Consider the following 24,256-nt stretch of genomic DNA (forward strand, 5'->3'; position numbering starts at 1 on the left):
TATGCGCTACCTGACCTTGATATTTTGCAGTTGAGCGATTGTGGTTAGTATATGCTTTGAGCAACCACTTTATTCTTTGACATATGATACATATCTAATATCTACATTTAATAAAAGGTATTAATTGTGACTTATTTTTACTTATTTTTTTTTCTGTGTTGTCAGACAATTATGGATATAAGCTCTGCCCCTGGCCCCACCCCTAACCCCACCCCCTTTAGCCTCCCCAAACAGTTTAGGCCATCGACTGCCTATGACTACAGTTGTCCACAGGGAATAGTTGGAGCCTGTGAGGGAGAGAGGGAGGAATTTTTAAGAGCCAGACAGTTTCTACCCTAGTTTTATTTATTTATTTTGAACATTTATACCCCACTTTTTTCCACATAAAGCAGACTCAAAGTGGCTTACAATGTATGGATGAATCGATTACAATGACATTAGAGAGAGTAGAAGGAACAGGGGAAGAAGTGAAAGGGAAGGGAGGGGAAAAGAGTCTAAAATGGACGGTGAAATGTGTTGACAGGCTGAAACTGCAGGATATAACTGCAAGTATGTTTTTGAAGTGCCATCACTTACCACATTTACCTTCTGCAAGAGCTTTGCTGTATAATATCTGACGCTTGATCGTGGGAGTAATAGACTTTGTTCTAGCACTCATGGTAGAAGGAGCAGTAACACTTCCTGGACTTGTGCTTGGCTGACATCACTCAAGCAGCATTTAAGAGACACCTGCTCCTGAGGCATCACACCTCAGGCGTTGCACCAAAGGAGCATGCGAAGGAGCCTTTATGGCATGGCCCCTTTGTGAGCAACCTAATGAGCAACGTATTTTAGGTGAAGGGTCAGGTAGGATTTTTTTTAATGATTTTTATTGACAGCAATGTAATGTTCCATGTTATAACAATGAAAAAGTGTACCAACAGCAGCACTAAACAAAGGTAATGAACAGCATTGGAATAGTGCCGAACATAGTACAAATATATTTTACTCCTACTCCAAATCCTCTGTCCACCCCAATCCCCTCCCAAAGCTATGAAGTTAAATATATGAGTCTGGCGATGCTCTTTTCACCAGAGTCAGAAGCATAATCAGGGATATAAAAATATAAGACCTTCTAATCTAATAATTTAAAACCCAGATACATGCTCGGCCAGTCAACCGCCCCCCCCCCCCCCCATATTTTCTGGAATGTGGCCCAACATCTAGGGTCTTTCCAGCCCACTCTATAACACTTTAGAAGCATCATGGCATAAACTAAAATCAGCCATTGCATCCAGGCAGGAGGAGAGTTACTCCGCCATTGAATCAACATACCTATTTTTAGCCAATAAGAACAAATAATAGAGCAATTGCTTCTCTGCTGCAGAGGTGGAGTGCCTAATCGAAATACAGTCATAAAATAAAGACAGCTGAGGGCCAAAAGGAATCTGTTCATATAATACTACTACTACTACAAATCAGTACCCACTCTAAAAACCTTTCAATAGGTTCACAAGACCAAAAAATGACCCAATGTGGCTCCTCGTTCTGCACACATTACACAAGAATCATCAGGAGTGATGCCCACATTTTGAGCTCGGTTAGGGGGCTATATAAGTGCAAAACACAAATTTTTAAAGTTGTTCCTTTAAGTTAGCACTAACTACCTTAGTTACAGGCGTGAGCTCAAGTCCCTTAAGCATGCCGGGTGTAATTTCCAAGCTCAGGTTCAGGGTTCACTTCTGGGCCCAATATTACAAAGAAGGCAACACTTGTTCAGCACGCAATATTTTTTAGTAAAATGAAATATTGGTTCTCTCCTCCTTGGCTAGCAAATAAGTCTCTTCCACCTGCTCTATGGCCTCTTTAGTCAGGTGCTACCATTCAAGAGACTGAACATAATGTTTAACTTGCAGATAAGCATAATAATGTGTAGAGTGTAAATAATACAAATTATAAATGCCCTAACTTTCCCTTCATCATCCACTAGTCATCTAAACGAAATGAGACCTTCTCTGTCCTTCTGTTTAAAGGATTTACTAGTATTTCAAACTGGAAAATTAGTGTTGTCCTGCAAGGGTAGCTGGCCAATCTCTTATCAGTTAATTTGATTAATCTTGCTTCACCAACCCTAAACCATTTGCAGGGATTTTATGCAATAATGCCTTTTCATATTCTAAGGGAGTATCTCAAAGCCAATCATTAATTTGGCACAGGTGACATGCCTTACCATATAAGTCTAGGACCAGTAGTGCCCCCCAGTAGGTTTTTTTTTATTATTCCAAGAATTTTTATTGTAAACTTTTAAATATACAATAGGTCAACAGAAGAAAAGTAACTCAGTAAGAGAATTATGAAGGTATAAAGTCACAATCAGAGCATAAACTAATTGTGAGATAGCATGCTATTTTTAGGATGAATTGGTTCATAGTATATTTTCTTGGGTTTTTAATATTTTTGCAGGCGGAGTGTGGCTGATTCATGGTAAGAACCAGTTAAATGGTATATCCCAATTTGTATTTCCATTAATTGGCATTTGAAGGAAAGTTTTGATAATATTATATATAGTAAGGTCGGATTTAATCGATTGTTCTTATTATAAGCAAAGAGAAATGTATAGGGTCTCTCATTAGAGATATTACAAAAGCTCATGCTCTAACAAGGCACTGAGTAAAAACAAAATGAAGGGCCTGAAGTAGAACCGCAGAAGACAAATGCTAATAGGAATGGATGTGTGGTTGATTTTCAGATAAGCTAGCTAAACAACGAACGCAGACAGATCACCACCATGGATACCTGTGTGTGGAGTCCCCCAGGGATCCCCTCTCTCACCAACATTATTCAACCTAATGATGATACCTCTAGCCAAGCTACTAGCCAATCAAAACCTCACCCCCTACATTTATGAAGATGATGTCACAATCTACATCCCATTCAAACAGGATCTAAATGAAATCACCAACAAAATAAACCAAAGCCTCCAAATAATGCACACCTGGGCAGACGCATTCCAACTAAAACTTAACGCAGAAAAAACACAATGTCTTGTACTCACCTCACAACATAACACAAAAAACTTCAACACCATAATCACACCATACTGTTCCCTCCCGGTCTCACAAAACTTGAAAATTCTTGGAGTCACCATTGATCGAAACCTCACTCTTGACACCCACGTGAAAAACAGAACGAAAAAGATGTTCTACACCATGTAGAAACTTGAAAGAGTAAAACCCTTCTTCCCGAGATACATCTTCCGTACCCTGGTACAGTCAATGGTAATAAGTCATCTGGACTACTGCAATGCACTGTACGCCGGGTGCAAAGAACAGACATTCAAAAAACTCCAAACTGCCCAGAATACGGCCACCAGACTCATATTTGGAAAAACTAAATATGAACGTGCAAAACCACTAAGAGAGAAACTTCACTGGCTCCCACTTAAGGAACGCATTGCATTCAAGATCTGCACAATTGTACACAAAATCATTCATGCAGATGCCCAAATCTACATGCTAAACCTCGTGGACCTACCTCCCAGAAATGCCACAAGATCATCTCGCAAATTTCTCAACCTGCACTACCCTAGCTGCAAAGGACTGAAGTACAAACTGATGCATGCCACTACCTTCTTGTACATGAGCACGCAGTTATGGAATGCATTACCCACAGACTTGAAAGCAATCAACGAAACAACTATCTTTCGAAAATCTTTGAAAACATTCCTCTTCAACAAGGCCTACAATGAGAACCTATAACCTCACTAAGTCACCTCACCAACCCACTCAATTATGAAAGCCCACCTTCTATAACTATCCTAATCACTCCCTTCCTTCTTCCCTCTGCCCTTCCTTGATCGTTACACATGACTAACTGTATCTGATATCCTAATATGACAATGTCAATAAATCTATGTAAGCCACATTGAGCCTGCAAATATGTGGGGAATGTGGGATACAAATGCAATAAATACATAAAATAAATAAAGGTAGACAGAGCAATGGGGCTGGATGGTATACATCTGAGGACACTGAAGGAACTCGGAGAGGTTCTGGCAGCTTCACTGTTGACATTTTCAATGCTTCTTTAGAGTCAGGAATGGTCCCAGAGGAGTGAAAAACATTAGGTGTGGTTTCTCGCCACAAAAACAGAAGTAAGGATGAAGTTTGGAATTATAGACCAGTTACTCACCTCTATGCATAGAACAGTGGGGTTTCTGGAATCCAATGGTTTGCAGGACCCAAGGCAACAGGTTTTACTAGAGGTAGGTCTTGTCAGACAAATCTGATTAATTTCTTTGACTGAGTGACCAAATAGTTGGATTTAGGGGGAATACTAGATGTGGTATACTTAGATTTTAGCAAAACCTTTGATGCCATTCCACATAGGTGACCGATTATATAAACTAAGTGCCCTTGTTATGGGCCCTAATGTGACTGACTGGGTTAGAAATTTGTTAAGTGGAAGGAGACAGAGATTGGTGGTAAATGGAGTTCACTTTGAGGAAAGGGATATTACTAATGGTGTGCCACAGGGATTGTCATAAAGCATATGGGGACAGACCTCAATATGTATAATTTAGAAGAAAGAAGAGAGAGAAGAGACATGATGGAGACTTTTAAATATCTCCATGGCATAAATGCAAAGGAGGCGAGTCTCTTTCAATTGAAAGGAAACTCTGGAATGAGAGGGCATAATATGAAGTTAAAAGGGGACAGACTCAGAAGTAATGTAAGGCAGTGGCTCCCAAACCTGGTCCTCTAGGCGTCCTAACTAGTTAGGTTTTCAGGATATCCACAACGAGTATTCATGAGAGAGATTTGCATGCATTCATTGTGGATATCCTAAAATTCTGACTGGTTGGGGTGCCTCCAGGACCAGGTTGGGAACCACTGATCTAAGGAAATACTTATTTATGGAAAGGATGGTAGATGTGTGGAATAACCTCTCGGTGGAGGTCATGGATACAATGACCGTATCTGAATTCAAGAAAGCGTGGTACAGCATGTGAGATCTCTTAGGGAGAGGAAAAAATAGTAGATGGAATGGATTGGCAGAATGAATAGGCAGATGGTCTTTATCTGCCATCATTTTCTGTGATTCTAAGTTTCTAAGCAACTACTTAGAATACTTTAGTGTCCTGTGCAAATCTGATGACTCCACTTCTTGCTCTCTTGTCCAGATAGTTCATGAATAAGTTGAACTCCTGTCTCAGTGTAGACCTCTGAGGCATTTGACTATTTACCTCTTTCTATTGGGAAAATTCGTCCTAATCTTTGTTTCCAATATTTTAACCATTCCTACTTCCTTTCCTTGAGTGGTACATACTGTGGGTAATGTTTGTATTTGGCCCTTAGGGAGTAATTGGAATTATAGGTTTGTTGCCTTTTTTTTTTTTTTTTTAATAATTGCATGTTAAAACGCAGATGGCAGGGGAGCTGCATCAGAATCTGTATACTTCTTTTTAAATAATCCACTCCTATTTCCAAAGTTATATTGCTACCATGTGCCCATTCCATTTATAGATCCATCTTAGGAAATTATTGTGTAACGGCTTATATATATCTGCTTCTGAAGTAAACCAAAGTATCAAAGGAATCCAGGATTTTATCAGGTGAGTTAAAACTTTGAAAATTGTCTGGTGCTAGCATCTAATAATGGGTAGCCTCAGAAGCATAGCTAGTGTGTGTGTATGCGTGTCGTGGGGAGGGGGACTTAGCCAGATATTGCTGGCCTAAAGTTTGCTATAGCTGAACCCTTGTCTCTTCCCCTCCCTAGGTATTCCCAGAAATCATCTTTACTTTCCGACTTCACAGCATGAAGAATGAAGAACCCTTCTACTCAAACTTATAATCGTCCTTCCTCCTAGCACCTGGAATTATCAATGAAATACTTATCTAACTCACAATTATGATCATTGCCAAGCTAAAAATTATCGTCTGTAATCAGAGAAAGGGGACCCCTTCCAATGTCACTTTCAGTACATGATAGATTCACTTCTAATGCTGTGGCTAGTGAGTGGAATGGTATCCCGATGGCAAGTGTCTGTCATGGCTGCCTTTTCTAATGAATATAGAACAAACAGCAAAGTAGACTTAAAAGAATGACGCTCCAGGTCAAAACTAAAAATTAAAAATGTATTGATTGATGAATACGACTCGACACAGCTGTGTTTCGGCTGCCTAACAGAAGAAGGACTCACAGAAGGCAAATATCAAGCTCTGCACATAAAGGGTTAACACTGAGTAAAGGGAAACTTAAACAAACAAAGCATGAACTGAGCTTACCAGGGACAGAAAGGCTGCTTAACAGAGGCAGGGAGAGAGGAGGCAGAAGACAGACCCAGCTGCCCTGCAAAGAAGCAATCAAGGACAGCACACGTACATACACACACACACACACACACACACACACAGACCACAAACAAAAGGAGAGAAAGCAGAACTCCACAAAATACACACTGTGCCACGAGCACAGACAGAGAAAGAGAACCAGAGCTCAGCTGTCAGGAATTAACACTAGAGCATATGCTGTAGGGAGAGGTAAGTTTAAATAGGTCTGACTTCTGAGGTCTGCTGCTTCAGACATCAGCTCAATCCCTGACAGGCCAATCAGAAGTGAGTCCCAGTCATTCCCCTGCCTGTCTCAGTAGAATCATAACAAAAAATGTGTCCATGTGCCTGGGACATCCCATGCTACAGTACATCCATATAGCAAGGGGGGGGGGGGGGGTTCTGGGTGTGTTTTCCATGCTATGCCTAAATTTGGATGCACACATTTATAGAATTAGGGTATTAGTTCACAAGTGGTCGAAATCGGACCAGGGGTTCCAGAGAAATGAGTCCTCCAAAATATATCCTAATGCATTTCTATGCAAAATGGAGTTCCAGCTTCTGTTACTTAGAAACATAGAGGGACATTTTCGAAAGGACTGCCAACTCAGAATTTAGAGAGAGAGGATACAGTGAAAGAGATATCAAAGATTGGTTGAGAAGAGCAGTGATTCAAGATATAAGGTCTCTCTTTCAATGTAGGACTAAAAAACAGAATGATAGAGTTGTATGTATGTTGCTGTATGATCATTTGTCTTATGACATTATCAAAATACTTTTATACAAGTACTACCATACTTTCTGAAAAAGATATCATGGTTGCCTTTAAAAGATATAAAAGTCTCAAAAAAAGGAACATCAGAAAGGTACTACCACTGGATACTATCCCTGCCATAGTTGTTCTGTATGCCATGTCAATTTAAAAACAAAAATGTTTACACATCCAGTAACTGCAGACCGCTATGAATTACGGCACTTTTCCAATTGTAACACTCATCAGGTAACATACGCTGTAATCTGCCCATGCAACTTGTTGTATATTGGCAAAACTAAAAGAGCATTGAAGAAGGGGATCATTGAACACATAAGTGCTATTAAAAGAAAGGTTGCTGATAAACATTAGTTGAACATGCAGTTTCCAATTAACATAAATTCAAAGGTTTTAGATTTCTGGTTCTAAAGAGACTTCAGAATTCATGTAGAAGAGGCAATGTAGATAGGATCAGCTTGCAGGAGGAACAAAAGTTTACTGTTACACCTAATGGTCTAAATAATGAGTTAGATCTAAGTGCTTTCTTATAAGAACCATCTATGACAAGTTCCTCTATGTTTTTTACCCATACACATCCACGTCATTCAGTATGATTTTATATTCATTTTATCATGTGTCCTTTTTTTTTTTAAATTAAGGGGTCTTTTTATTAAGCTGTGGCAAAAGGGGGCCTGCGCTGGCGTCAGTGCGTGTTTTTGATGTGTGCTGAGGCCCCCTTTTACCTCAGCGGGTAAAAGGTTGCTTTTTCTTAAGAAATGGCTGTGCGGCAAGAGAAGCACTTGCCTTGCGGCCATTGCGGGTGAGAGCACTTACCTCCACCTATTGAGGTGGCAGTAAGGGCTCCCATGCTAACTTGGCGGTAACCGGGCAGCGGGCAGCACTGCCCAATTATTGCCAGGTAAAGGTAAACACTGGCATTACAAAAATAAAAATATTTTGTAGCACCAGAAATGACGTATACTGGTGGTGAGAACTACCGCTGGGTTGCTGTGGTAACCCGGCAGTACTTCTGGTTTAGCGAACAGTAAGCCCATGTTGGGCTTACCACCGCTTAAGACCCCCTAAGTTTTAAACATTGTTAATGTTTTCTAATTGGATTTTAGTTTCTGTTTAGAATGACAGGGTAGTTTCAGATATATTAATCTGTATCCATTGATTAGCTGTGGTTCAGTGTGCTTTTATCAGTTCATTTGTATGCATAACATGCTCCATGTGGGTTGACAATTTATTACATGTTCTTTATTCATTTAAAACTTTTTAAACATTGTTTATGATTTTAAGGCCCCTTATTATTATTATTTTAATTGCCACGTTTCTAGCAGTTCTTCCAGTGTGCCCTGATGCCAACGACATCATCATTGCATCATTGGAATGCAGAAAATGGCCACTCAGAGGCATAGCATTTTTATTATTTTTACAGCATTTAGAATGGTGATTTCTAGCATTTTTACTGATTTTATAAGGGCATCATTTCCTCTATCATAATCTGTCATTATTTGTAATTTTTAAGAATGTAAAAAAAAAAACACTAATATTTTTTTGTCACCTGACATTTTTAAACATCATCATTCCCCTTTTCAACTTTAGATTTTATATCATTACTTGCTTTTAATGTTTGTCATTAATTTTTAATGAATATTTGTATTTAAAAAGGTAGTTTTATATCTAAGCATTTTGAGGGGCCCGGGGGTCTTTTAATAAGCTTTGGTAGCGTTTTTAGCTTGCAGTAGAAATCAGCTGGTGGTAAATGCTGAGATGTACATAGGCATAATGGGTGTCTCAGCGTTTACTGCCAGCTGATTTCTACCACGAACTAAAAATGTTACCGCAGCTTAGTAAAAGACCCCCTTAATGCATTTTAATGCTTTTACTATTGGCTATTTTACATCAAATATTTTTATGTGCTGCTTTGTTTTTTAAGCTTCTAATTCATTTTGACATTCTTAACCTTTTTTAGATTTGCCATTATTGTTAGCTCTAGAGGGAAGCATGTTCCCCTATTTCCTTCTAGGTAAGTCATATCTGGTTCTTAAATTTCTGTTTCAACACAATATGGTTATAACACTGTCACAAATCAGAATGTCACTGTGAATTCCACACTATTCAAGCTGTCCTTCACAACGGCTGTTAAGATGCACATATGCATATATATATTGATTCTTTATATGTACTTTCATGGAGTGGAGGAGTAGCCTAGTGGTTAGTGCAGTGGACTTTGATCTTGGGGAACTGGGTTCAATTCCCACTGCAGCTCCTTGTGACTCTGGGCAAGTCACTTAACCCTCCATTGCCCCAGGTACAAATAAGTACCTGCATATACTATGTAAACCACTTTGAATGTAAGACAGTATATCAAGTCCCATTCCCATCCCATGATAGTAGTTGTCTCATTAATTTTCTGTGTTCATGTTCTTGTTTTTAAGATATTAACCTAGTGGTTAGTGCAGTGGGTTGAGAATCTGGGGAACTGGTTTCAATTCCCACTACAGCTCCTTGTGACTGGGCAAATCACTTAACCCTCCATTGCCCCAGGTACAATACTTAAGATTGTGAGCCAACTAGGGACAGAGAAAGAACCTGCATATAATAAATGTAAACCACTTTGATTGTACCACAGAAAGGTGGTAAGGTATATCAAATCCCATCACCCTTACGTTTACCCTTATTTTTTTTATATGATTTGTATTTTTTATGGTTTGACTGTTAATTTCAACTATATTTGTTTAACAATCATCTGCTCCTGATGCAGCCTAACATAGGTGAAACATGACCTTGTCAGGCACTGTTTTTTTTTTATCTCTTCTACTTTAATAAATTGTCTACAATTCCTATCTTCTGGTGTATTGGGGTCTGCTCTTTATCTGCATTGCTTCAACATTTTCAGATCACTACTTCCTACTGTTCTGCTGCAAGAATGCTGCTATACAGACGTCCATGTACCTTGTTTTCCCCCATTCATAATTTGGCCATTTCAGTTTGCAAAATGGATATTCATAACCAGCATATGGGCATCCAACTCACATATTTTTGAACATGCTGAATCTTGTTCAAAAATGCATGTGAGATGGACGTCTGTTTGGGACATTCTGACTTTGACATCCCTATTCTGAGTTGAACATCCTTTCGAAAATGCTCCCTCCATGCCACAGAAGCTGGGACTCCATTTCTCACAGAAATGCATTAGGTTATATTTTGAGGAGCTCATTTCTCTGGAACCCCTAGTCCAATTTCGACCATTTGTGAACTAAACCCCAAATTCTATAAACTTGTGCATCCAAATGTAGGCATAGTATGCAAACTTGCATGTGCAATTTATAGACTAACTAGTAAAAAAGCCCCGTTTCTGATGCAAATGAAACGGGGGCTAGCAATGTTTTCTTCTGTGTGCATGTGGGAGTGTGTGTGTCCCTGCCCTCTGGCCTCTCTCCCCTCCCCCCTCTGAGTCCTTCACTGTTACAGAGCCAGCGATTTGATTTCGTGCTCTGCTGTTTTCCTTCACTGACTGTGTTACAGAGAGGGCGGGGCAGACACTCATAGGGAAACCGGATATCTCGCCCCCTTCACACTTCCGGCTGGAGGCTTCATAGAACGTTGGTGTTGCCTTTTATATAGAGAGATGTCAGTTGTGCCTAATAGTGAGAGGAAAGATCCACCGGAGGGTGGGAAACTCAAGAACCCCACGGTAAAAACAAGAATGTGTAAAAAGTGGGAGTACGACCAAGGAAACCAGAAAGTGGAAGATGTTCTTAAATAAAAGACTTTATTAAAAATTTGAAGACTCGACACGTCGTGTTTCGGCCGTCAGGCCTGCATCAGGAGTCTATAAAAAGTACATTTATATATGATATATGTAATAAAAACAACCAAAAATATTTATAACAAAAGAAGTAAAAACAATAAATATAATAAATTGTATTAACTCATAAACTTATATAGAGATGATAATAAAAAATGAAACACATATAATAAAACGTATTGTAAACATACTGTATATGAGTTCATGAAATAATAATGCAATACAAATAAAATTATTAAACAATTCATGATGTATATGCACATAAAAATTGAACAATAAAAGTAAAATAATAAGAGTTGCACATACATATTAAGCTAACAATAAGAACAAACAACTATTTAAACTTTGAATTAATAGTAATAATATTATATGTATATGCTTACATATAAAAAGTATAATAATATTTGTAAAAAATATGGGGAAACCATAGAAAAAAAATTTTTTCTATGGTTTCCCCATATTTTTTACAAATATTATTATACTTTTTATATGTAAGCATATACATATAATATTATTACTATTAATTCAAAGTTTAAATAGTTGTTTGTTCTTATTGTTAGCTTAATATGTATGTGCAACTCTTATTATTTTACTTTTATTGTTCAATTTTTATGTGCATATACATCATGAATTGTTTAATAATTTTATTTGTATTGCATTATTATTTCATGAACTCATATACAGTATGTTTACAATACGTTTTATTATGTTTCAATATTTTTTATTGATAACAAATGCAAAGTTACAAGCAGGTTCTTGTGAGAATCTTACATATCATTTCCATTGTCATCAAACTTTATACAGTTATGTGTCCCTTTCCCTTTCCCTCCTTCCCACCCCATCCTCCCTCTCCCCCCTTTCCCCCTTTACAGCTGTTACTAATAACTATATTCTAACGAGATAGAGATTAGGAAACAAGCAATTGTCTCTTTGCTGATGGTTGTAGCGTGTTCCAAAATTTACTCCAGGTCTGCAGCAATCTTTTCCCTTCTGCTGAATCTAGGTCTCGGACTGCACATCGCTCTAGTCTTGATAGATCTATCATAAATACTCTCCATTGGGTGACATTAGGGTCCGTTTGTTCCAGCCAGCCATGTAATATCACTTTTTTTCCAATCTGTACTGCACGTTGTAAAAATCTTCTGTACCCCGGCAATGACGGCTTGGCATATCTATATACATCAAATAGCATCAGTGGCTGCAATTCTGTCTTTCTGTGCCAGTATGACCAGACCTTCCCAAGCACCTGCTTCCAAAATCTTTGTACTCTAGAACAAGTCCAAAACATATGTCCCAGAGTCGCCTGAGGGGAGGCACAGCGTGGGCATTGTCCTGTTGCACCAAAACCCGCCTGGTGGGCTCTGTGTGGTGATACATGCAAACGAAGTGCAAACTTATACTGTGATTCCCAGTATCTTGTGAATGGGGAATTTTGTAATATAGCGTGCAAGTAAGTTTGTAGTACATTCTCTGATACTTCTACTCCGAGATCCGCCGACCAGTCTTGGGCCCGTTTTTTATAGTCTATGTCTTCTGTAGTGTCTAATAGATGTCTGTGATGGTATTTTAACGGGACTTCATTCTGAGACCCCAAAGTCAGTGCAGTGTTCAACGTATCTTGTACATCTTCGCTTAGGTTAATCCATCCTAATGATACAGCATAGTGTTTCACTTGCATATAAGCGAACAGGTCTGCAGCTGGTAACGAATATTCCCTTTGTATGTCTGCAAATGTCCGTAATTGTCCTTCTTCATTTATTAGTTGATATAAGAAGTGAACTCCTTTCTGCCTCCATCGAGCAAACACTCCTGAGGTGGTGCCCACTGGAAAGTCAGGGTTATGGTGCAAGGGTAGAAAGGGTGTTGAACTCGCTGAGAACCCATGGCGTTTGCATAACCATCTCCATGTTGCTCTGGCAGATGTCACAAAGGGGTTAGTTGCGGTCTTAATATCTGGGCCGCGCTGATATTTATGCGAGTGCAGCAGCCAACCCAGATGTATCTTGGGGAATGCAGCTGACTCTATCAAGGTTGCTGAAAACTCCTGGCCCCCCACCAGCCAATCTCTTATATGCCTCATGGAGCTTGAAATAGTTAGATACCTTATACTTAGTAGGCCCATTCCCCCATGCAACCTGGGCTTCTGCAGGACGCTAATTGGGAGTCTAGGTCTCCGACCCTGCCAGAGAAACCGCTGGGTCGCCCTAGTTAATGCCTTCTCCTCCCTTTGCTTCAAATACAGCGGGAGCATCTGAAAGGTGTATAGCCACCGGGGTGCCACCATCATGTTAAATAGAGCGATCCTTGCAGTCAGGGAAAGCGGCAACCTTCCCCACAACAATAATGTACGCCTGGTCTCAGTCAAAAGCGGCAGCACATTCTCCCCGTACAGCCGTGATAGATCTGTGGGCACCACTACCCCTAGATATTTCAATTGCCCCGTTGCCCATTTCAGGGGGAACTCTCCCCGCCAGCCAGCCCGGATTTCCTCCTTTATCGGCATGGCCAAAGACTTTGTGTGATTTAGCTTAAATCCGGACAGTTCTCCGTATTCCTGTATCACTCTGAGTAGATTTTCCAGCGACTGTTGGGGTTCATCCAAGAGAAGCATTAGGTCATCTGCGTATGCTAACAATTCTACCCTATGTCCTGAAATTTGCGCCCCTTTGATATCTTTAGAATTCCTGATTACACACAGTAGAGGCTCTAGAGTGAGCACAAATAATAAGGGCGAGAGTGGGCAGCCTTGTCGGGTCCCCCGTTCTATTGCAAATTCCTTGGTCCTGACCCCATTAACCAGGATTGCAGCTTTCGGTTGTGTGTACAGAGCTTTAATTGCTTCTAGATACCATCCCTGGATTCCCACCCACCTCAACGTCTCGAACATGAACGGCCATCTGACTTCATCAAATGCCCGTTCTGCATCTAAACTGACTACCAATCTGTTAGTATCTGAGTCTCTTGCATGCATCAGTGCTGCTATTAGCTTTCGCACATTAAGCACTGATTTCCGCCCTCTGACAAACCCCACCTGGTCATCATGTATGATTTGGGGCAAACTAGGGGCCAATCTGTCTGCCAATATCCTGGACATGATTTTAATATCCACGTTTATTAAGGATATTGGTCTGAATGAGCCAGGTTGCAATAGATCTCTTCCTGGCTTCGGAATCAGACTTATCAATGCCGAATTCGCATGACGGGGAAAGGCCCCCTGCTGGGCCACCGTGTGATATAGCTCTAACAATGGACCCACCAATTGTGCTTTAAGCATTTTGTAAAATTCGCCAGTGAAGCCGTCCGGCCCCGGCGCCGAATGGAGGCGAAGCTTCGTGATGCTCTGCATGATCTCTTTTGCTGTTATTGGTTTATTCAAAGCCTCTACCACGGCCGGTGACAATTTAGGCATGCCAGTGGCGTTCAGATATTCCAACAATCTGGCCTTTCCTTCTTTCTGCTCCCCCGCATCTTTATATAATGACGCAAAGTGCTCCCTTAACACTTCAGCCACCCCTTCCATTGTGTTTGTCACCCCTCCCGCTTTTGTATGTAATACTGGTATGAAATTTTGTTTTCTGGCGGCTTTCACCACCTTAGCCAAATAGGCTCCAGGTCTATCTCCATATTTCTGCAGTCTAAACTTTCGGTAAATCAGGGAACGAGTCATTCTCTCGTGTATAAGACTATTCAATGCCATCCTGGTCACCATTAGGGTATCATACCCGGCTGGCGTGGGAGCTGTTGTGTATGCCTTCTTTACCTCTTTTAACTTCCGCTCCAGTGCGATGACTTTCCGATTGATGCACCGATTGCGCTTGCAAACATAGGCAATTACATCCCCCCTTAGCACTGCTTTTGCCGCGGACCAAAACAGGCCGGGGTCTTCTAGGTGTTGCTCATTATGCTTCAGGTATTCCCCCCATCTGTCTTGGATGTATTTATTGAATTCGGGGGAGGAGTATAGGTATGCAGGAAATCTCCAGCCCGAGGATTGTTGAAAAAAGAACTGCGCCTCCAGGTCTACCCAAATCAGGGCATGGTCAGAGATTTCCTCCGGGCCTATACTAGCGTCAAGCACCTGTGGAAATAGTGTCTGAGATACCACTATATAGTCTAGTCTGGACTGTGTACGATGCGCCCTTGAGGTGTGAGTGTAATCTCTTTCCTCTTGATGGAGCAATCTCCATGGGTCTACTAGTCCTGCTAATGTGCAAAAGGATTCCAGTATGGTCTCACTCTCTGTTCCTCCCTGCATTCGTTTCAATACGTTTTATTATATGTGTTTCATTTTTTATTATCATCTCTATATAAGTTTATGAGTTAATACAATTTATTATATTTATTGTTTTTACTTCTTTTGTTATAAATATTTTTGGTTGTTTTTATTACATATATCATATATAAATGTACTTTTTATAGACTCCTGATGCAGGCCTGACGGCCGAAACACGACGTGTCGAGTCTTCAAATTTTTAATAAAGTCTTTTATTTAAGAACATCTTCCACTTTCTGGTTTCCTTGGTCGTACTCCCACTTTTTACACATAGTTGTGCCTAATAGTGCAGTAGATTGAGAACCTGGGGAACTGGGTTCAAATCCCACTACAGCCCAGTGGGTTAGGATCCTGAGGAACTGAGTTCAATTCCCACTGCAGCTCCTACTGCAGCTCCTTGTGACCCTGGACAATGCCCCAGACACAAATAACCTTAGATTGTGAGCCCATTAGGGATAGAAAAGTACTTGCAAAACATAGTATATGTAAACTGCTTTGACTGTATCTACACAGTAAGCCAGTGTATCAAGTGTTGAATAAAGATAAACATAATCTGGCTGTTAATTGGAGTTGGCCATTTATTTTAATATGTGTTAATTGGTGCTAATTGACACCAATTTAACAGTTGCCATGTGTAACAGCAGTTCCACACCTTACTAAAAGGAGTCCTAAGTTCTGAAACATACTGAAAAAATATTTAAAAATCAGCCAAAAGATCCAAAGAGGACAAAAAGGTGATCGGAATGTCTGAAGTCATTAGTGACCTACAAATATCTCAGCAAAGAATGGCGTACATCAAGCGGACAGAACATAGAGTAATTTTTATCCCATTCCTCTTTCCTAAAGGAAGACAGAAACAACAGCTGGGGCTTTCTCTCTGAACTGTCCTACTCCTTCTAATGCAACTTCCTGTTTTCTAAAAGGCAGGACGGTTCAGAGAGAAAGTCCCAGTGCAGGCCATAGGAAGCCTATGAGTGCCATTAACACTGCCCAGGCGAACACTGGATGTACTGCCAAACCGTATGGACTGTTTCCTGATACATAGGATCTGAACTTAGCAAATAATGTTTCACTGATACCTGTTTCTGCAAGTTGTGCTAGCATGATATTGTGGTCCACAGTGTCAAAAGGTGCCCGGGGGGGGGGGGGGGGGGGGGGGGGGGGGGGGGGGAGCAATGATGAGAGATGCACCCCCTGTTCAAAATTCCTTCACAAAATCCTAAGAGGCCTTTGACCAACTACCTGCTGCCCTGACCCCTGGCCATCATAAATCGTGCAGCAGGTAAGTAGGGGCCTCATTGAAGGGGACACAAATATTGTGAACTCCTTTTTTTGTAATGCGCAACTACCAGCAGCATTAAAAAGGGCAGTGGTGTGTCCTTTGAAAAAGAAGAACAACCTGAGCAGGACAAACTTGAAAGTTCCCAGCCAGTATCTAAAATCCCATTTCTAGGAAAATGTATCGATCAAACAGTCCGTGTTCAACTCCATGATTGGCAAGAAGAGAGAAACTGGCTAGATCCACGTCAATCTGGATTCAGACCTGGTTATGGTCTGCAACAGAAATGGTCCTCGTATCCCTAATAGATGATCTTCACAGAAACAGAGACAGGGGATTTGCCTTGGTGTTAGTACTACTGGATTTCTCAGCAGCTTTTGACACTGTGGACTACAATATCATGATAGCACAACTTGCAGAAACAGGTATCAGTGACACATTATTTGCTTGGTTCAGATCCTATCTATCAGGAAACAGTCCATACTTTTTGGCGGTACTTCATCGCCTCCATGGGTGCTGACCTGCGGGGAACCACAAGGATTGATACTGTCACCTATTTTATTCAATATCTATCTCAAGCCACTAGCCAAACTGACTCAGATGATATGTACTCAGTTCTGCATCTACAAGGATGACATGCAGCTACTTGTACCCACTGAACCAGACTCATAGGCGCCATCTCTGTGGGTACTTGGGCACCTCCAATATTTTTTTATATACTTTAGTAACTTGGAGCTGAAATCTCCATGTTCTAGGACACCGAAGGAAGGCAGAAGGAAGTGTTTCTGACTGTATCCCAGTTACTACTCCCGCCTCTCCCTGTAACATAATGGATGGAATATTTGGCCAATGGGCTATAGGAGAGAGAGAGAGATTTTATAGCCCATTGGCTGGCTATGTTTGACTGATGGGCCCCAGGGGGATGAGGAACCTGCTGTAACCAACTGCAATCCCCCTTTATGGAGATTACTGATTGGTTTCTCACTGGAGTCACTGGGGGGAGGAAGTGTGGGATGGGAGAGAACTTGCAGAGAAAATGGGTTTGTTGTATGATTGATAGTGGAGGTGGAGTTTGAAGGTAATAAACGTTCTTGTTTGTTTAAGCACATGGTCTTTGGTTGCCTTCACCCCTGCTGGAACCCTAGGAGAAGAGGAGGTATCCTGGAAAGACCAGATGACCTAAGGCTGGATCAAGGGGGAGTTATTATCAGTCAAAGGCAGTAACTGTTGAAGGAGAGTGCTCTGGGTGGGCAAGAGGAGCCAAGCTCGAGATGAGGAGCAGGGAAGAGCTATTTAAGGCCAGAAGGTGCAGCCTGGTAAGGGAGGACTGACATGAGGGTCTGATCCTAGCGGAGTTTGCTGGTAACAACCATCACTATCAGCCCAGCCTTAGATTATTCAGTTTAAAGGCATAGGTGATGGACTGGAGTTGTATATATTTTGTACATATGTCTGATGTCCTACCAGGAGTTGTTTGAATAATGGATAAGACTGTGCCAAGTAGTCTTGGATGGACAGGAGACTTCTTAAACCAAATGCTGATTGTATGTAAAGAGTTTGAAGTTTGGATTTACTGCCGTGCAGAGTTCAGTGAAGCTTTGCATAAAATTACAATCCCTTGGTATGCTGAGTATGCTTTTGAGAGAGAGAGAGGGTAAAGAACTGCTTCAGGACTGCTGAAGGATTCTCAATAATAAACCCAGCTTAACATCCTATGGTCTTCCAGATCTTTATTCGGCCCCGGCCTGCACCCAAGCTAGTACTGGTTGAGGTAGGAGGAGTAATTCTATTTGTGGCCCAGGTCAGAGAACTAAACTGGAGAATCTGGATTACACAAGGCTAGAGGCACTTCCTGTGTTGCGTGCAACTGCCAATCGAGAGGGGAAGAGCAACAGATTGGTACTGAAAGAAGACTGAATCACATAACTTTATTGGCATGAAATTTTACATGTGTTGCCACAATAATATTTTTAGCAGTTAAGGTACAAAGGACAGAGAAATACTGGGAGAGGAATAGAGGGGTTAGAAGGGAGTGAAGAGGTTTGAAAGAGTTACTGGCTGGGAGAGAGAATGCAGTTGTGAAGAGCTAGAGGTGGCAGAAAGCTGCTGTAAGGGAAAGAGGGGCTGTGTGATGGGGTATGTGCTGGGAGTAGAGCTGTGGGAAGAGAAATAGAGGGGGCTCGAAAGGGTAAAGGAAACTGAAAGAGGTTATTGGCAAGGAGAGAGAATTATACTGTAAAGTGATGGAAGAGGCAGAAAGAAACTGTAAGGGGAGGGGAGCTGGGTGATGAGGACATGCGCTAGGAGTGGATCTATGAGGAGAGGAATAGGAAGGGGTAAGTGAATTGAAAGGGGTTATTGCCTAGAAGAGAGAATTCTGCTGTGAAAGTCTGGAAGAACTACAAAGGGGATGTAAGGGGAGAGGGGCTGGATAATGGGGACATGTACTGGGAGTGGAGCTGTGGGGAAAGTAATAGAGAGGTTTAGGAAGGAATGAAGGGGATTGAAAGGGATTTCTGACCGGGAGAGAATTATACTGTAAAGAGCTGAAAAGGCAGAAAGGAACTGTATAGGACAGAGAGGATGAGTAATGGGGACAGAGGTTGGCAGTGCAGCTGTGAACAGGGATAGAGGGGGCTAGCAAGGGATGAAAGGTCATGGGTCCACTGGCAGACTCTAGGAATATGGGACATCAGAGATTTATGCTCCTGCACTAACCCGCATGCTGAACATACACCCTCTTCCCATCCCACCAACAGTAGTAATACTGTTAATCCTTCTCTACCTTGGAAAACATTTTCTAAGCTGAAAACAATCTTTGATATTTCCTACTCATTTTTTAATCAATGGCTCCACCTCTTACTCTCTATTTTCAGTCGGATCCTTCTTCCATTTTCTGAAGGATTTTCTTTTAGCTCTAATAGATTCCTTCACCTCACTTTTTAACCATGCCGGCTGTTGGTACCCTTCCTTCCTCTTTTTTCAAATACATGGAATATGTCTGGTCTGGGCTTCCAGGATGGTATTTTTTGAACAGCATCCATGCCTAATGTAAATTTTTGACCTCTGCAGCTGCTCCTTTAAGTGGTTTTTTTTTTACCGCTCTTCTCATTTTATCATAGTCTTCTTTTTGAAAGTTAAATGCTAACAAATTGGATTTCCTGTGTATATGTACTCCAGAGCTTATATCAAATCTGATCATGTTATGATCACTGTTATCAAGTGGCCCCATTAACTCCTGCACCAAATCATGTGCTCCACTAAGGACTAGGTCTAGAATTGTTCCCTCTTGTTGGTTCCTGAACCAGCTGCTCCATAAAGCAGTTGTTGATTTCATCAAGGAATTTTACCTCCTTAGCATGCACTGATGTTACATTTACCCAGACAATATCAGGGTAGTTGAAATCACCCATTATTATTGTTTTGCCCAGTTGTTAGCCTCCCTGTTTTCTGATAACATTTTTATATCTGTCTATTCATTCTTGCCAGGTGGATAGTAATACACTCCTATCACTGTTTTTCCTCTTTAAACATGGATTTTGTATCCATGACGATTCCAAGTTTGTTTCGTGTCCTGCAAAATTTTTAGTCTATTTGATTCAAGGATAAAGAACAGGCAGATGAGACACAAGATACAGAGGAAAGAGGAGCTGAAAGAGATGGACTGCATCTTTGTGGGATTTAGAAATGTTAAGAGAAAAGAGGTCATGATGGAGGAAAGAGACATGAAGGGTGAGAAGTGGCGTGAGAGGGTGACATTAGAAGGAAGTGAAATGAGAGAAGGTATAGACAGATCGGCTATGGAGAATCAATCACATGGAGTAAACAGAAATGAGAAGACTAGAAAATAATTAATAAGAGACAAGCAGAGAGGACACATAAGAGAAGATCAAGAGTAAGCAGAAACATAGGATATAAGACAAACTGTAGACACAAAAGTAAAGAGTTTCTATGCTAGTTGGGCTGGATGAAGGCTGATATTTTGCCTTTCTCCTCCAGCCCAGGGGCATAGCCAGACTTCGGCGGGAGGGGGGGCCAGAGCCCAAGGTGAGGGGGCACATTTCCCCCCCCCCCCCCCCCCCGCCAACGCCATATTTGACCCTTCCCCCGGCGTCACCAACCCTTCCCCGTCACCATCGCTGTCGAGTACCTGTGCTGGTGGGGGTCCCCAATCCCCGCCAGCCGAAGTTCCATGTCTTCACTGAAGACTCTTCAGCCCGTCTCTGGGTCGGCGCATTGCTGCAGACTGCTGCGTGCAGGACGTCAGGATGATTCATACCACGCAAAGAGAATTGGCTTCCTGCTAGCAGAATCAGATCAGCTCCTGCAGGCTGCAGCAATGCGCTGGCCCAGAGACAGGCTGAAGACACAGAACTTCGGCTGGCAGGGATTGGGGACCCCCGCCAGCACAGGTACTCGACGGCAACGGGGGAGGGTTGGCGACACCGGGGGAGGGGTCCAGGGCCAAATCTGAGGGGGCCCAGGACCCCCAGGCCCCACGTAGCTACACCACTGCTCCAGCCCTATGGTCACCAGGATATACAAGTATTTTACCAAAGGGACAAGGGGGAGCAGAGGGTGTTTGGGCAGTTATTTGATGCTATGAGCTGAAAAAGATGTTGTAATAGAGAGAACCTACAGTCAAGCCTCAAATTGAAAGAGAAATGGAGAGGAACATTATGTTTCTTTTTCACAAAAATAAAACAATCATCCTGCCCAAGGCTGGCCTTGAAGGAATGTGACTGTGGTATAAATAGGCTGTGCTCTATATCTAAATATGGTCTAGCCAGTTGTGCCCATGACCCTGCCATACTTTTCCTTTTTAGACATGGTAATTTATGCTGAGTTGAGCATCCCTAATCATTTTGAAAATTTGGCCCCTATGACTAGACTTAACTACAGCCCTGAGTAAACTGACTGCCTGTTTAACAGTATTTCAAGAATGGGCTACAAACAACAAACTTTGCCAGAATACAAATAAAACTGAGCTCCTGGGGTTCCCTAACACAAGTGGACACAGATCTGATATCAAAATCTCATTTGGGAGATACGAACCCCCCCCTTACATCGCAAGTCAGGAACCTTGGGGTACAGCTAGACTCAACACTTAGACTAACCCCCCTGCCCCAAATCCAAGCAACCTTCAAGAGTTGCTTCTGTTATTTGCAAGAACTATGCTGCCACTCTCCATATATTGAGAAGGCAATCTGTGTCACAGTGGTTCATGCCATGATAACATCAAGACTGGATTACTCTAATGTACTCTACACTGGCCTGACTACAAAGGGTTTCCACCAGCTCTAGTTGATTCAGAATGCTGCAGCAAGACTGATAGAAGGTTGTAAGTGATGTGACCACAGCACACCATTTGGCAAAAGCATCACTGGCTACCAGTACAATATAAGGGCTAAATTTAAAATTCTGTGTCTGACTTGCACGGCCCTTAGAGGAAATGGATGAGAGTACTTGAAGAACAGGATCTCCCTCTATACACCTCCAGGATCACTAAAGTCCCCCCCAAGGAGTATTCTTAACAACACCCTCTCCAAAGGACATCACATGATATGACACCCATCAACGAGCCTTCTCTGGAGTAGCCACTAAACTCTGGAATGCATTCCCCGAAAGGCTTTGCTCAAGATAGGAAAAACAGGGACTCTAATGCTAGTGTCACCATTTCAAAAGACAATCCAAAATCAGATGTTCACCTCTCTGTTCCCTGTACTTGGAGTTAAAATATGGAACTCTCTACCTATTGCCATCAGAACAGAAAACAGCTACCTTAGCTTCAGGAAGAGACTAAAAACCTTTCTCTTCCCAAAGACTGCTTCATAACAATCCATTGACTTCTACCCCCCTAGAATCATCCATTATCCTTTCCTATAATGTTTTGATCTCATGCATTACATCAATGGTCTCTAATTGTTCTCATACCTTACACTAACATTGTTGGCTTTTGTCCCACCTAGAATGTAAACTACACTGAACCCTGGAAAGGGGATATTAGCAGTATACAAGAATTGATTTGATCTCTGCTTCATCAAGTAGGCAAAAGCTTGACTCTTCTCCCATTAACTTGCTGGTCGCGCACACACAAGGACTAACAGCGACTGCATATACTGTAGCAGGAGCTGCTTAACCACCCCTCCCCTAGCTGAGATTATAGTCATGCACCTTTCTGACTTCACATACAACTTTCTTTAAATTAGTCCCCTTATTCTCTAACTCCTGTTATTCTGTATTATCTGTCTATGTGTTTCACCTTTGCTTACACCTTATGATGTCTGTTCATGTTTTATTGCCTATTTTGTTGACAATTTAAATACTATACTATGCCATACCATGTATTGTTATTTCAATATTTTTTCTGCTGTAATTGTCTGTTGCCTATGTTCTACTTATTCTTGCTGTATACCACTTTGAGTGAATGTTTTCAAAAAGGCAGTATATAAATCCTCATAAATAAATAAGATGTGTGGGAGCAGGGCTGTCAGAGTCAGAGCATTTAATGTTGTTCAATTGCATGTGTCATATGCCTAATATGTGTGACTTGCTATCTCTATTATTATATAGCCCCTGAGCTGTCAGAAGAGCCTGTGTCTAGTCAAAATATGGGACAGGGTGGGGTGCTACACTTGGATATGGAAGGCAATAGTAAAAACAGGACAGGGCTGGATTGAAACCAGTAAGTTGCTGGGGAACAAGCAACCTACGTGCAGATGCACCCAAAATCAGGGAAAATAGCCTAGCATGCAATCTGCAAGAAGGAAGCTGTCAGGCAACTGAAAGAAGCAGATACATGAGGGAAATTTTATATAGGTAGGGTAGGTAGATGTGTGTGTCTGAAAAAAAGGACATCTATAAGTTTTGCCAGTGGCAAAATGGCTCCAGTGGCATGAAAGTCAAATTTTGGAGAGCCTGATACCTTCTTACTGGCCCAATTGATAATGGGTTGTAAGGCCTGCCTTTTCCCAGTATAGGACCACAGGTACACACCACTCATAGTAAGTAGGCTACCCAGCATCAGAACTAAACTCAGTACCAGAGATCGACAAGCCCACACACTAAGACACACAGCTACACACCAACAGAGAGTCTGTGTATGAGAGGAAGGCATGGCAGGTGAGTAGAGCTATAGAGCTAGCAAGCAGAGGACAGTAGAGAAAGGCCATGTAAAGGAGAGTAGAAGACGGCAGAGAAAAGGAAAGCACAAGAAAGAAGATTGACCAACCATGAACTCAAATGCCAAACTGCAGCACTGGTGTCAGCATATAACTTTATACACCGGCCAGGCCAGATAAATATCAGACCTACTTTCATGAGATTTGAAAACTATACCTAAAACCAAATCTTTTGTTAAGATTTTTGTCAAATGCTAATGAAGCCATATAACAATGACTAAAAATTTCTCTTACCTTTTAACTGACAATTAGGATGGCATCCATTGCAGAGTTTTCACAAAGAGGCCCGAATTCTGCTTCCCTCCCCTCAAGGTGATAAGAGTGTTATATTTAACTTGCAATCCAATAAGTATGTTTTATTGTGGAACTCTGGACCCCAGAGAACCAAGGGGAAATGTTTTAAGTGAAACCTGCAGTGTTGATTTTCCTTCCAGTGACAATGCTGTTTGGATAAAATAAAACTGGAGTCCACACCTGAATGATTGCTTTGTTATTATTCATTTACTAGGGCTGGAAGAACTGTGAGAGAAAAAAAAAACAGCCTTCAGCCCTAAGACACACACACACACACACACACACACACACACACACACCTTGCTGGATGACACATATATTTTTAATACTTTTATGATAAATATGTAAAC

General features: G+C 41.5%; 1 protein-coding gene across 1 annotated transcript in view; it reads right to left on the reverse strand.

Moving 5' to 3' along the window:
- IGSF5 (immunoglobulin superfamily member 5) overlaps positions 1 to 24,022 on the reverse strand; it is a 132,394-nt gene extending 108,372 nt beyond the window's left edge. The window contains exon 1 of the mRNA XM_030204943.1: positions 23,847 to 24,022. The gene's annotated coding sequence lies outside the window, so the exon portion shown is untranslated. The remainder of the gene's footprint in view (positions 1 to 23,846) is intronic.
- Positions 24,023 to 24,256: the final 234 nt, after the last annotated feature.

The sequence above is a fragment of the Microcaecilia unicolor genome, chromosome 5 (genome assembly GCF_901765095.1).
Source record: "Microcaecilia unicolor chromosome 5, aMicUni1.1, whole genome shotgun sequence".
Lineage (NCBI taxonomy): Eukaryota > Metazoa > Chordata > Amphibia > Gymnophiona > Siphonopidae > Microcaecilia > Microcaecilia unicolor.